Source organism: Pteropus alecto, unplaced genomic scaffold (assembly GCF_000325575.1).
Source record: "Pteropus alecto unplaced genomic scaffold, ASM32557v1 scaffold98, whole genome shotgun sequence".
In the NCBI taxonomy this organism is placed as follows: Eukaryota; Metazoa; Chordata; class Mammalia; order Chiroptera; family Pteropodidae; genus Pteropus; species Pteropus alecto.
Genome location: NW_006443570.1, coordinates 4690226 through 4704881, shown reverse-complemented (window position 1 = coordinate 4704881; position 14656 = coordinate 4690226). Strand labels below are relative to the sequence as shown.

General features: G+C 48.4%; 1 pseudogene; it reads left to right on the top strand.

The window, feature by feature from the left end:
• Positions 1–418: 418 nt before the first annotated feature.
• On the top strand, positions 419–537 carry LOC112473358 (annotated as a pseudogene).
• The last annotated feature ends 14119 nt before the right edge of the window (positions 538–14656 follow it).

The window sequence follows — 14656 nt, the reverse complement described above, 5'->3', positions numbered from 1 at the left end:
ATATAGCAAGGGCCCTTTCTAGATTCCTGCATGGGTGCCCCACTTCAGGCAGCTGGGAATTCAGGTTTCCAGCTTCCCCGGCAAGTCCTCAATGTGATAGAATTAGTGACCATATATGGAAAGAGCACCAGCCTAGAAAACAGGGTTTTATTCCTAACAGCCTCTATTCATCCTTCAAAACCCGGTTCAAGCATCAGCTCCTCTGTGCATTTGATTCTTCTCCAAGCAGAGCAGGTCCCTCCTTGGCCACCCTTGCACTTTGCATATAACTGTCACAATACTTATCACATTATTTGTAATTAGTGGCAGACTTATTTGCCTCCTGCTTCTACTGTGAGCTCCTCAAGGGAAGAGAGTTTTCTTGATCATTTCATTTTTCTAGCACATAGCAGGCACACAATATATAAGTAAGCGATTATGCTATGGCCATGCCACCCTGAACGTGCCCGATCTTGTCTGATCTCAGAAGCTAAGCAGGATCGAGCTTGGTTAGTACTTGGATGGGAGGCCATCTAGGAAGACCAGGTGCTGTAGGCATTAAAATAAATTAATTAATTAAATAAGCAATTATGGAATCACACCAAAATGAGAAGGTCCGGCTGGCTGATCTTGAAGGTGATTTCCTTATTTAAGGGTCTATGATAACCTCAATATCACTTCCAGGATTGGGCCCTAATGCCTGAAAGGCACAGAGAAGTAGAAGACCCAGGATTCCTAAACCCTCAAACCAAGCATGCTTGATCTAAGTGTCCCAACCTAGTTGGTCCCTGGGACACAAAGAAATTAAGTGTATAAATTGTGTACACAGGTTTGATGAGGATTTGGGTGTTAGACATGCCTCTCTTCCTTCTGTGAGCATAGATCAGTCATCTGAAAGCATTTTGAGGTCTGTCATCACAGTGTCCCATGAGATCGTTTTCTCAATAGCTAAGAAGATGGAGTGGTTCTCTAGAGGAATGGGGATGGAGGCAAAGAATATGTAGAGGGGTTGGGTGGCTAAAGAGGCTAAAGACCAACACTCCTATTTTCTCATTTATAAATCTGATTAAAACATATATAGGTTGAGAGGCGATCAGCTGGCTTTCTCAGTTCCCCCTCTGGGTTATCCTAACCAATGAAAGCTTGACCAGACTAAAGTTTGCAATCTACCACAATGGCTGCAGCAGACCATTTCCTCTTTGAACTATGTGGAGGCGGGGCAGGGATTTAGGAAGAGCTACTTTTGATGTGGGACCTTTAAGCAGAGGGTCCTCCTTAGTGTGGTTTGAAACACTACCATAGTATGTTTGGATAATGGCTAAATCAGCCTTCTATAAAGACTGGGATGAAGGGATGTCTAAATATAGCTATAGGACACAGTTTGAGATCTGTCTGTGGGTAGAGTAGAAGAACCCCATCTAGAGGTATAAAATAGTAGAAAAATCAAATCCACCTCCCATCTTCTCACTTTCCCAGCCTTGGTCATTTTTTAAAGATAGAGAAAGGGGTCAAACCAGGTCAGTGGGCATTTCTGCCCTTTCCAGGTGCCAGAGAAGAAAATGCTAATGAGTGGAGGTGGGAGTTTGCAAGGAGGCCTTGAGCTGCCAGTCTGCAAATGTAGAGAAGTTTGTACAGGTGATTGTGGAGCCAATGGGTAAGCCCTTATAATAAATACCCTGGGCCCGTGGAGACAGCTTTTATTAGAAACCTTCCATTTTTCTGGCATTTCACTAATTTAGCCAAACCACTGTTGGCAAAAAGTCTGGCTGTCCTTAGCCCCAGGGTGAATTCGATTTAATGTGAGGTAAGGTACTGGAGTGTTGAGAAAGAGCACTGAGCTGAGTGACACAAACGTAGGCTCCCATCCGTACTGGTGTGCCTTAACTTACAGTGGGACATTGACCTTGAACAAGTCGGTTCTCCCCTCTGTGCCTCCGTTGCCTCATTTGTAAAGTGCACAGGGTTGCCCCATAGGAGCTCTACGCCCCCTCTGCCATCGGTTGTCATCCTATAGTTCCCTGATTGTCTCCTATGAGGGAGGTGGCGGTGGGGGAGTGTTAGCCAAGCAAGGAGGAAATACTCTCGGACTTGACCCTAGGCAGCAGAGGCAGGGACCCCTGCAGAAGTTGTTTGAGTCCCTTCCCCCAGTGGCTTTCGGGCCCCAAGTTGCCAGCTCTCAGTTAAGCAAGTGTCCGGAGCTGATAAAGGAGGTCAGTGAGGGGACAGTCCGCCTCCTACTGCAAGCTGACGCTCCGCACTCCGAAAAGCGCCACGTCTAGCGGGGAAGGGGCGCGGGCGCAGCCGGGATGCAGGCTCCTGGGTCACCGGCGCGGCAACGGCGCGAGGCTTCCTAGTCACAGGCGCCGCGGAGATGTGGGCTCCTGACTCAAGGTCGCGGGATTCCCCGACCCCGCCCCGCGGCGGCCGGGCGCAGCCCGGAGAGGGCGCAGCTCCAAGCGACCGCGCGCGTCCCGGGACGTGGCGCCTGCAGAGGCGTGGCCGGGCTGGGCGGGGGCCGCTCCTCGCCAGACGCCGGGTCCTGGCTGCGGGCGACTCGTCCTTTCTGGACGTGACCCGCTCCGCGCTCCCTTGACCACAAGCCAGGAAGCCCGGGGGAACGCCCGGCGGGCGCCGAAGCTGGTGCGAGGCCGCGGTTCGGTGCGGGCTGCCAGCCGAGCAGGGAGGGGGGCGGCCATGGCAACGGGCGTGGGCCGGGCTGGGACGCGTGTGAAACGCTTCTTTCTCCACATTTTGCTGCTCGGGCCCCCTGCTCACCGCCCCCGCCGTCTGAATAGCTGTTCTGTCTCGGCGGATCTCCGCGTCGGGCTGCTGATTGTTTTAACTCCCAGACTGCCTGGCTCTGTTGAATTTCCAGACGCCTCTTTAGGACAGGTCCTGGGGGACGGAGGAGAAATCTGTTTGCAGGAAAAGCCAGGCACAAATAACTTTGCCTCTGCTCTCCTCTCTTTTGATCCTCTTACACCGTCCTTGCCTACGATATGGAAGAGACAGTGGCTCCATTTTACAGATAGCAAAACTGAGGGGTAAAGTGAGTTGGCCAAAAGCACATTGCGTTGCGAGATATAACTAGCAGAAGTGAGAGAATTTCTATCCTTCCACTGTCGGTCCCTGGAGTGAAGCTCTGGAATACTCTCCGTGGCTGGGCTCAGAATTTGACAAGCCAATCTCCCTCTTCTTCTGCTTGCATCTTCTGGTGAGGGAATGACAAGCAGCCTTCAGGGATCTCCAAGCCACGAGGGAGGGAGAATCAGGGTCCTGGACCCTGTTTTGGGCTCCTTGCTTCCTTCTGCTGGATGACTCCATCCTCCCCCTCCTGCCTTCTCCCCATACACCACCTTTCCCTGCTTCACTCCATTTGGATCAGAGGATAAGGATCAACACTCCTACTTTCTCATTAATAAATCTCATTAAAGGCCACTAGAATATTCTAACTTGTGGAACTTGTTTAAGCCCCTTCCCCATTCTGGGCCTCAGTTTTCCGGTCTTTATAAGACGGCCTGTATTAACCCCTAAGAAATCTTCCAGCACTAATGTTCCAGGATTCTAATTCACATATTTTCTCTGCAGGTTTCCATAAGGAATTAAAATTTCTTCCTTTTCTCCATATCAGAATTATACTTGCCTTCCCAGCAGCTGTGCACATAGTACTACTTGATAAAAGGTTATTAAATAAGTATAAAGGTATACCTTGTTTTTCTACTCTCTAACAAGTTCCTAATGATGACCAAAAGCAGGAAGAGAAACATAAGGGGGTTTGTCACCCCTTCCCAAGTATCTCTGCACCACCATGCGTGATGAGGAACTGACAGCCATTTCCTGAGGTTGGTAGGGCAGCAGAAATATCTCATTTCAAAAGCTGGATTTGAATTTGATCTCTGTCCTTCCCTTACTGCTTCTGGCCGGTTGCCTTTTTGAACCCTTGCATTAAGTGTTCCCTGGACTGTGGATATATCAGCAACAATGGTTCCCATTTTACAGATGAAAAAAACAAAAATGTAAAGTGACTTGGCCAAGAGCACAACACAAAATAAGAGATGGCAGGCACAAGGCCGTTTCCTCATCTGTTCAATGAAAGTAATAATAATGTCTTGTTTTATAGGATTGTAGGAAGTTCGGCTGGAACAGAAGGGAAGGCTGTTGGAAGCTGTTTGCTGCTGATGGGTGCTGCAGTAGTATCAGTAACACTGATGCCTGCTGTGGAACTATGAGAAGCTTTTTTCCCTTAGGCATTTACATCCAGTCCATAAACAGGGCCGGGTATAGGCACTAGACACACAGGGTGAACAAGACATGGTCTTTGCCTTGGAGGAATTGACACTAAAAGTAGGGGACCGCCAGGAATCCAGATCAGCACCACACCTCCAGGCATTTTTCATAATGCATACATTCGGGCTGTGAAAGCTCAGGAGGGAAGGCAGCCCTCCGGTGTATTAGTTTGTTTGTTTTGCTTTGCTCTGCTTTGTTTTAACATCTCTGGCATCCCTGGCATCTCCCTTAAGGGAAACAAGCCCAGTTCAGGACCTGCCACTCTTCACCCAGCTTGGGTGACACACCTAAGCAAGAGAGTAGAGGTCTGTTGGGTGGCTCCCCTGTCCTCCTCTCTCGAGGGGTTTCTGGGTTACCCTTTGTGACTCTTCCCAAAGGCCTCAGGAATAGATTTGCTGGCTTTCCTTGTGATTCGGCTTCAATCTGCAGTGAGAACACAGCAAGTGGTCATATTTGGGTGTTTGGTTTTTTACCTTGTACTTGAATAGTGCTCTAAATGTCTAAAACTTATTTTCTCAAATAAATTTACATTGATTTATACATATATATGGTTCAAATACACATGCATATGGTACAAAATCTAAAAGATACAAGAGAATACAGTGAAAGGTAAGTCATCTGCCCTCCCGTGCCCTCAAGCTTTCAATTCCCTTCCAGAGGTAACCACTCTTACCAGTTCTTTATATATCCTTCCAGAAATCAAATACTCTCTTTTAGGAATTTCTAAAAAGCCGTGTTTGTCAAGATGTGTTCTATAGGCCACCTGAGTCAGAATCACCAGGGTGTCTGCTCCCCAGGTGGCAAACATTAAAGCTAGAGAACACTGCTTTGAAGAATTTGACAGCTACCATCCTGTGGTTGGAAAGGTATTTCTGTATGTTCCTATTTCTAGATGAGGAGACTGAGGCCAGACCTAGTCAAATAATGTTAGAACTTGAGTTTTCAACACTTTCAGCTGCTCCAGTGTTTTTGCAGACCGTGTGTGTGTGTGTGTGTGTGTGTGTGTGTGTGTCCTTAGAAGCAAACCCTTTTTTAAAAGGGAAATCATACCTGGAAACACACATGTGAAATAAAAGCAGAGCTCCTTCTTCTATTGAAGTGGAGGTGGAGTAGAGTAGAGGGATCTCACTGTGCCTCCCTTGCCTTATGGCAGCCCCTGTGGCACCTCCTTGGAACCCCAGGGTTGAGAGTCTACAGTCTCATCTTAAGTGACATCCTAGAAGTGACAGGAATTTGGTATTCAAATGGTCAGATCCAAGGTGGGAAAAGGGAACCAGAAGTTCTGGTTAAATTCTCTCGATGTGAGGGAGCCCTGGATCCCCCCAGTTCCTGGAAAACTCCAGTTCTCCTCACATCCCCCAGGCCCACAGAGGACTATGTGGAGCCTATGCGTTCCCAAGAAGATGGGTAGCCTCCTTTGAGCATCCACATCCTGATCAATTCAAGCATATTTACGGAGACCTCCGATGTGCCCTATGCGATAAACTCCAAGCAGTTTAAAACTAGCCCTGCCCTCTCATGGCTCTCATAGCTGGAGGGAGAAGACATAAAAAGAAATGATAAAGACATTAGGCAGGTGTGTGCTGGGTGAGAGATAAAGGCAGGTGGGCAGGCAGGTAAGTCATCTCTTGATACAAGGGAGCAGGAAAGGGCCTGGGATGGAGAGGCCGGGGAAGGCTGGAGCTGGGCGGAAAGGAACTTCAGGAGACACTGCCTTCCAGGGGAAGCTTGGCCACTGCCCCTTGAGATGCAGTTAGAGCCGTAGTCAGACACCGAGAAGCAACAAATTGGGACCTGAACCTTTACCCCCAGCTTAATTAACTAACTGGCTTGAGGGACTTGAGTAACAATTTAGGAAGATCTTTATAGCAAAACATTCATCCTTCAAACCTGCTTCTCCATTAATAATAACTCTTTCCAGTGGCCCCCTGGCTCAGTCTACTCCATCCAGACACTGGCCTCCTGCTGCTTGCTCTCTCTGCCAGAAGGCTCTACCCCAGATATTGGCACAGCTGTGTCCCTCACTGTGCCCACACTCTCCCAGTGAGCTTGCTCCAACTGTCCTTGATTACGTATCACCCCTCCCCCAACCCTCAACACCCTCCCTGCTTTATGCTCTCCATGGCACATATCACCATCTGGCAGTCTATCTACTTGGTTGCCGCTCTCATTAGATGTGAGCTCCATGCAGGCAAAAATCGTCTGTGCCCCTGGTGCCTAGAATATCACTAAACACATAGTAGGTACACACCAAGCATTCATTGAATGAATGAGTGAGAATCCTCCATAGAATCCTCTCTAGGATGGAGAAAGTTGCTCACGTTGGCCAGGAGCTTTGATTTCGTAGGAGCCAGTACATTCTGGTGCAATTTCACTGGGCCACGAGCAGTCTTAACAACACATTTATAAATCTCACCAGAAGGTACAGATGCCAAGTTGAATGAGTTCCTCACAGGGGATGATGAGGATCCTGCGTGAGGAGGGAAGACCCGGCCTTGGAAAGGGACTGCCATAGGGCTTGAAAGGAGCAGGTAGAAGGTGTGATTCACCACAGACACTGAGCCAGGACCAAGAGAGAGAGGAGGCAGTCATGCGTAATGGAACTGTCAGTGAGGCTGCTGGCCAGGTGTCTCCTTCTTCTCCCAGACTCCGTGCCCTTAACCTGCCCTTGGCACTCCAGATGAATCAGCAAGTCCCAGCCCCTGGGATTCATTACAGCACTTCCCCTGGGGCAGACAAGAGAATTTTGCATGATATTAAGTAACACATCTGGGAGGGCAGGAGGCTCGGAAAGCCAGCAGCAGCCTGGGACAAGGGTCATCCAGAGCCAAGCCTGGGTCTCTGTGTGGAGACCCCAAGCCCAGAAAACAACTGGTGCTGGGAACTTGGGGGCGAGGGGTTCCCAGCCTCAACTGAAATCAGCAGCTGGAGTACAAGCAGTTGAAGAAATAAAGTTTCAATGCAGTGTACCTTGCTTTAAGCTGCCATTTATAGGAAAACTGACTATCTACCCAGGATAAACAAAGAGGTTGCATCTCATTTTAAAAGAGGCTGCTCCTTGGGCACGTTGTGTATACGTGAGCTCCCCTAGTCAACTGGAAATCGTCGCCTTTATAAATATTCACCTTCCACATATTAATCATTTAAAATATGACACTTTCTGATGTATAATCTGCCTTCAAAGACAGATACTTTCATGCATATAGATTCTCATTGGATTCTCAGAGGACCCTATGAAGTATCTATAATGTTCCCCATTGTGTGGATGAGAAAACAGAGGCCTGGAAAGAGTAAGTCACATAGGTCGGCCACGCCTTCAGACCTGAAGCTCTTCCCAGCACATCACACTGTTCCTGTGACTCTGACAACAGTTCTCAGAGGCTGATACAGAACAAGAGACTAATCTGTGAGGTAGATGAGAAAACTGAGACGCAGCAAAGTAAAGGCTCCAGACAGATTCCCTGACTCGAAACCCAGGCCTGGGAATCAGACAAACCTGGGCTCTCGACCTAGCTTTACTATTCCCTAGCTTTACTTGGCACATACTTGACCCCTATGGGCCTCGGTTTCCTCATCTATAAAATAAGGATAATACCACCTGTGTCACAGGGATCTGTGAGGGTGAACTGATGCATGTTGCTGTGTAGAGCTGTCTCTGACACATAGCTGCTATTCTTACGCCTGCCATTCTTGTTATTTTTACAGTATCTCACACTCCTTCTGTGAAGTATCCACAGGGACATGTGACAGAGTCTCTTCCAGGGACAGGCAAGATGTCACCCTTCCCTCATCTCAGCCTTTCCCTCCCCTCACCACCTTCACCCCTTCCAGAAGGTCACGCCCAGGTTGTTTCTCTCCCAAACCCCAGGAGCCTCCCTACCACCACCAGACCCCACCTCGCGGCTGCCCAGCTGCCTTGGCCAATGATGAATGGCATCCCCATGGCCTTGCTGGCGTGCGGTTACCCTGCCTCTGCCTGCGACAGGGCCCGAGCCTGGACGTGCCTGGCAGGCTGCCAGCGCTTCCTTGGTAGGATGCCCTGCCACTCCCTCCGGCCCCTCTATTCTGGGAGCTGTAATTTAGACAGCCTTCCCCGCCCCAATTGCTATCTGTAGCAGCAGTCACCGTTCCTGAGGGCCCCGCTCACCCCCCACTAGACTGCTTTTTCATAAACAACTCCCAGGCTGCCCTATTATCTTGGGCGCCATGGCTCTGGGGAGGAGGTCCTGCCACCCTGGAGATACAAATGACCTCTCGATCTTGGGGGAAGCCGTCCTGATGTGGGCAGAGGTGGGATGGAACCCTCACCCACGAAAGCCCAATATAGCAGCCCTTAGAACCTAACCCTGAAGTCTGCTGGGTGGGGCGCGGTACAGAAAAGAGAGGAGCCTAACATTATCCCTGTGACACCCTGAGGACTGGGTCAGCCTGGGCTGTGGCCTCCCCACAGGGCCCTGCCTCAGCTAGGCATGCTCAGCCACAGAGTCATGGAAAGGGGGTGGGGGAGTTGATAACAGCAATAAAAGTGATGTTTCTGAAATGCAAATATGATTGTGTCAATCTCTAGTTCCAAATCTTCGGTGATTCTCCATGGCCCTTAGGGATGAAGCTAACAAGGACCCTCCTCCTCTGCCCTTCCTACCACTTCTCTCGCCTCAGGACCTTTGCACGAGCTTCCCTCATGCCTGGACACAGTTCTCCTCTTCATCTAACTCCTACTTATCCTGCAGGGCTTGGCTCAGAAGTCGCTCCTCATGGAACATTTCCCCGACATCACTACACATACACAATTTCCCCGGTCCTCCCTTTGAACTGCAGTGAGTGTCCCTCCCATGTTCACCAGAAACAGACCCTTGCCTCTGCACCTGTCTGTCTATAAGCTGACTATAAGCACTTCCAGGGCAGGACTTCTGTCTGCTCATATTGTTTCTCTAACACCTAGCTCAATCCTGGCATACAGTAGGTGTTCAAGGAAACTTTGTTGAAAGACTGCATGAATAAATAAATGAATGAATCCTCTGCTTCTTCACGATGGATGGGTCTCTTGGAAGGCAGGTGCATATTGGCTACTCTGTGCCCTTCATTTTCCCATAAAACCTTGGCTTCCGTGTTCTCTTTGTCCTTTGAGTATAACCTCAGGCTTGCTGCACTGTCTGTCCATCCTGATCTGGAAAATGCAGTTGCTATGGTCATGGGCCTGCTGGTGGGGAGCCCCGAGGAGCTCTGAGGCTGCACTGTACAACAAGGAGGGCATCCTTGAGTTGACAGGGAGGAGGGCACAGAAGGAGGGAGTCCTCAGGCCATGGATCACTTACAAGGAACAAATCTGTTACTGGGAGACAAGGCTGGTGTGCATACCCAATGGGCAGATCAAGTTCTTCTTCTGGCAACTTTCTGCTGTGATATAGAGATACACTGTGTATTTTGCTTGCTCCAAAGAGGAAATTGCAAAGAATAACCTACAACTACAGCAACAAGGCTAGAGTTAGATTATTCTACCGATTATTCTTACAAATTATTTTATCATTTCTCTCATCCTGCAGTTTCACTTGACTTTGTCCAGATCACCTGGAGGCTGGGAAACTATGGTCACTGCAGTTATTTCCATCTCCTGAGAACGTAAGACCTACTCCCAGGAACACAGCCATGGAGCCAAGATCTAGGGCCCAGGCCTTTTAGAGAGAGAACGAGAGAGCAGTGAGGGCTCGGCACCCTGCCTCCCCGCTCCTGGAAGCCCCATCATGAGGTAGCCAAAGCCAGGCCTAGTGAGGACAAGCAATCTAGTGGCAAAATATACAAAGTGCACTCTCGGGGTGGGTCACATGATCCAGACATGCTTCCATCTCAGGGCCTTTGCACTGGCCGTTCCCTCTGCCTGAATGCTGTTCCCCTCAGATTTCTATATGGCTCACTCCCTCGGGTCTTTGTTTAACTGGTTCCTTTCCAGGCAAGCCTCCCCTGGTCACCCCTCTAAACCAAACTTCCCTCACTCCCACCCCATTTCCCTGCTTTATTTTCCTCTGTAGCACTTAACTGCTATCTGACATCCTGGCTTCATTCTCTTCCTCCCTCCATCCCTTCCTTTCTTCCTTCCTTCTTTCCTTCCACTGTCTGACTCCTTTTCACAGAATGGAAGAAACATGACAATTGTGTTTACAGTTGTATTTCTGATTTAGTTCTCTATTGCTGTGTAATAGATTACTCTAAAATTTTAGCAGCTTAAAACGAACGTGTATTATCTCCCAGATTTTCTGCGAGCCAGAAATCTTTATGAGGTTACAGTCATCTTAAGGCCTGACTGGAGCTGGGCAGTCCACACTCGAATTCACTCATGTGGTTGGGGGCAGGCCTGAGGTCCGCACTGGTTGCTGGCTGGAGGCTTCAGTTCCGTGCCTGGGCCTCCTTAGAGGGCCATCCACAACATGGCAGCTTGCTTCCCCCGGAGCAAGTGATCCAAAAAGGAGGGTGAGCAAGAGAGTGAGAGAGCGCCCAGGACAGAAGCTGCCATCTTTTATAACCTATATTGGAAAAAGATGTATCTTGGCTTCTGCACAATGCCACCTTCACACAGACCCCCCAGCACAGTGAGGGGACGGTGGGGACTGCACAAAGGTATAGACACCAGATGCAGACAACAAGGCTGTCTTAGAGGCTGGCTACTGCAATCCCCAACGCATACCTGGCACAAAGAAGATGCTTAAGAAATAGCTATTTAATGAAAGGAAGAATGATTTCAGCAGAATGCCTAGTGTGGGCTTCAGTTCAGCCCTGCACACTGCGCACTGCCCCCTGCCCCATCTCTGAAGGATCTTAAACACATTCAGCTTTCCTTAACTCCCTAATTCTCCACCCTGCCCATACATGCTCACCTCTTCCCAGCTGTGTAAAATTGGGCAAGTTCCCAAACTAATCGGCTTATTGTGGGGATTAAAGAAATGAGGGTGTAAGTATCACAGTGTCTGACACACACAAGCTCTCCATAAGTGTAGCCATCATGAGCAGTACTGTGTGTTATTAATACTGGAGGGGAAAATCAAGTATCTCTCTGGAGTCAGGAGTAGTTTTAGAGGCGGACAGAGCCAAGGTGTTGGTGTGAGTTTGTGTATGTGTGTTTCTACATGTTTAGTCTTCTGAGAGCAGTGGCTGAGAGGAGCTGTCCAAGGTCAGCAATGCCTTAGATGGGTCACGTGGTCCAGACACCAGGTTTATCACTTGAGCCAGAGCTGGTCACATGCTGGGGCCTTAGTCACCCAAACTGGCAGGAGAGACTGATGAGCACTTGGGCTGCTGTCCACTTACACTAAGTAGTATGTGTTACACCAGTGGTTCTTAAATTTTTTGTAGGGAGGGGAGGAAAGCGTAACTGGTATCCCAGAAACTTCTGAAAGTTTTTGTGAAAAATGCCCATTTGTACATAGACACACACAAAAAGTATATATAATAAGCTCAGGACATTCACAATGGACCATAGCTTCAAAATGCTAGCCCTGGACTGAGGCCTCCTGAAAGGCAGTGACTGGAGCTTATGTCTTCAGAACAAATGAATGAATGCATGTATGAAGGAATGAATAAGAAAAGAATCAAATAACTGCCAAAAAGGCCAGAATCTTGGAATCTTTGCTGATTAGCAGCACATCTTCTCCCTTTGTATAATTGCCTCCAGAAAACTGGCTGGCTTCAAAAAATTGCATTCAAGTTTTGCATTAACCACGTTATTAATTATATGACCTTGGATTTGTCACCTAACCTCTCTCAGCCTCATTTGCCTCATCAGGAAAATAATGTGAATTACAGAGAATGTTTTGTAAGCTACAAAGCCTACTAAAATCACCAGGACTCTTATTTTGATTACACTCTTATTCTGGTGAGTGTATCTGGATTTAGACCAAAGGAATGGAATGTGGTATCAACCTTTCCTCAAGGCCCTTTACTTTCCATCAGCAGATCTGCCTTGGGGTTGAAAAGATTCCTGGGTGGGGCAGTTTGCTCAAAGGAAGGTGAAAACAGACTGAGCTGCCAGGGCTGTCCTTAGTTAGCATATCTAAAGTCAGTTGGTCAACTTACCACACAACTGGTGCTGGGATGGCTGGCTCTGCTCTCATTCCAGGCCTAAGGCCACATCCTACACAAGTAGATGGAGAATTCTACAATCACTCAGGCAACAAATACCTACTGAGCAGTTATCTACGGAGGCGTGGCCCGTGGGAAGCCCGCCCCTTTGATGTGCACCGGCCCCGCAGTGGTCTGTGCCAAGTGCTGGGGATACCAGGGGAGCAAACATACTATGGTCCCTATCTTCTTGGAGTTGACAGTTTGATGGGAAGCAGATATTAATCAATCACCCAGAAGTACAAGGTGTAGCAAGATGGGTAATGGGAGATTCTGATCTGGGGGGTGGGACAAGTTTCCTTTTAGAAGGGACCAGATGAGCTGAACTCTGAATTCAATGAAAGGTCATGGATGGGAAGAAAGTACTCTGGGCAGAGTGTCACGGTGTCAGCAAGTACAAATGGCCTGTGGTAGCACATGTGAAAATCTGAAAGAAGGCTGGTGTGCTTACAACACAGAGTGCGGAGGAGAGGGATGCAAGATGTAACCAGGGACATGAAGCAGAGACTAAATCGCTTTGTTCTCTGTCCTCTTCCCTCCGCTATATTACTCTTCATCCCTGTTGATTATTGAGGGAAGGCAGTGTACGGTTCTGTTAAAAAAAAAAAAAAATTCCACCAAGTAAATTTGAAGATCTAATTGGTTTTATTAAGCAGTTCATGAATCAGGCAGCATCCCGCCTAGCAACTACAAAGGCATGGAATGCTTATAGGAAGAAGGGTGGGGCAAAGGAGCTATTGACAAAAGAAAAGAAAAGATTATTTTGGGGCTGGGACATCTTTTTGGTGGGAAGGGAAAAGGAAGAGTTTTTTTATTATACAGGGTTTTTAACCCTTTCTTTGTGGATGGAGAGGGTCCAGATGACAGATTACCTCAGTGATGCTTAACCAGAAAATTCCTGAGAGATTGATTAAGATTACATTTCTGGGAAAGGTTGAAACTGCAATTAGATCAGGCATGAGGCCTGTGTTTTGCTCTTTAACAACTCTGTCCAGGTAAATCTGTTGTATGGAAAAGGGCTGGGCAGGGAAGGAAAGACGCAGATAAGGGTGGGGAGAAGGTCGCCTTGGGGTGTCTCCATTAGGGGTGGTGAAGAGGAGAGGGAATGGGCCTGCCAGCACAGCCAAGAACAAGAGTTGGGATGGGACAGGAAGGAGAGTGGTCAGGATGAGGCATCTTCAGGGGATTATGAGCCTCCTCTTTACGGTGGAGGCACCTTAGTTCCAGCTGCCTTACCTGCTAAAGGACAAGACAGAGTTACCCTGGTGGTCACAGGCAGAACAGATCTTCTGGTTGTTTCTGTCTGACCCTTTTTGGTAAGGTCTGTTTGTTTGTCTGAGTCCCCTCTCTAGATTATAAGCTCCTTGCAGACAGGGTCTGTGTCTTATTCAATATCATATCTCCCGGTGCCTGATGCAATTAATACTTGTTAAATGAATAAGTGCAAACAAACAAATCGTATCGTAGAGGTGACTTGGAGAACAAGGAGACCGTCCCCAGCTACTGGGGACCCAGCTCTGAAGAACTGAGCCTTGATCTATGTTATTGTCAGATTCTTCCAAGGACCAGGATGAGGGTGGGGCACATTCTGATCCATAAGAAGGGCAACTCAAAACTCAGAAACTTTAAAAGCAAGCCATGTGACGTTCAAGTTAAAAATGTAGCTCTGCAGTGGATGGCCTGGCTTACAGTCCTGCTTCTGCAACTTCCTAGCTCTGCAATCTTGGACATTCCATTCTGCCTCACTCTTTTCATCTTTACATCTCATGTAAAATGGAATGAATCGATACAGTCCTGATGTGAGAATGCAGAGAGCTAAGCCTTTTAGAACACTGCTTGGCTCACAGTAAATGCTCCATCAATGTTAGTGATTGTTACCTAGGAAGGAGACAGAGCCTTGGTCCCTAACCCCCAGCACAATAACTTAGACCCAGAGCACCTGACAGCACATCTTGCAGAAATGCCTGAATGGGGACACTCTGATGGCCTCTTCCACTGAGCCTACCCACATCAGTCTCCAGATCAGCCGAAGGCCCTTTGCCTTTGTGAAGACAGAGAAGTGCAGACCTCAACATCTGGGCTGACCACCACTTGCTACACAGTGTCCTTGGGCAAGGCACTTTCTTAATGTCCCCGAGCTTCTGCTTTCTCATTTGTAAAAACGGGATGGCTAAAACCAATCTGCCAGGGTTGTTGTGGGCAATATGTGCCCAGCACCCAGTTGGTCCTTCTTCAGGTGTATGGAACTTGGGCAGATCTGCCCTTCTCTCTCGTCCTTGTT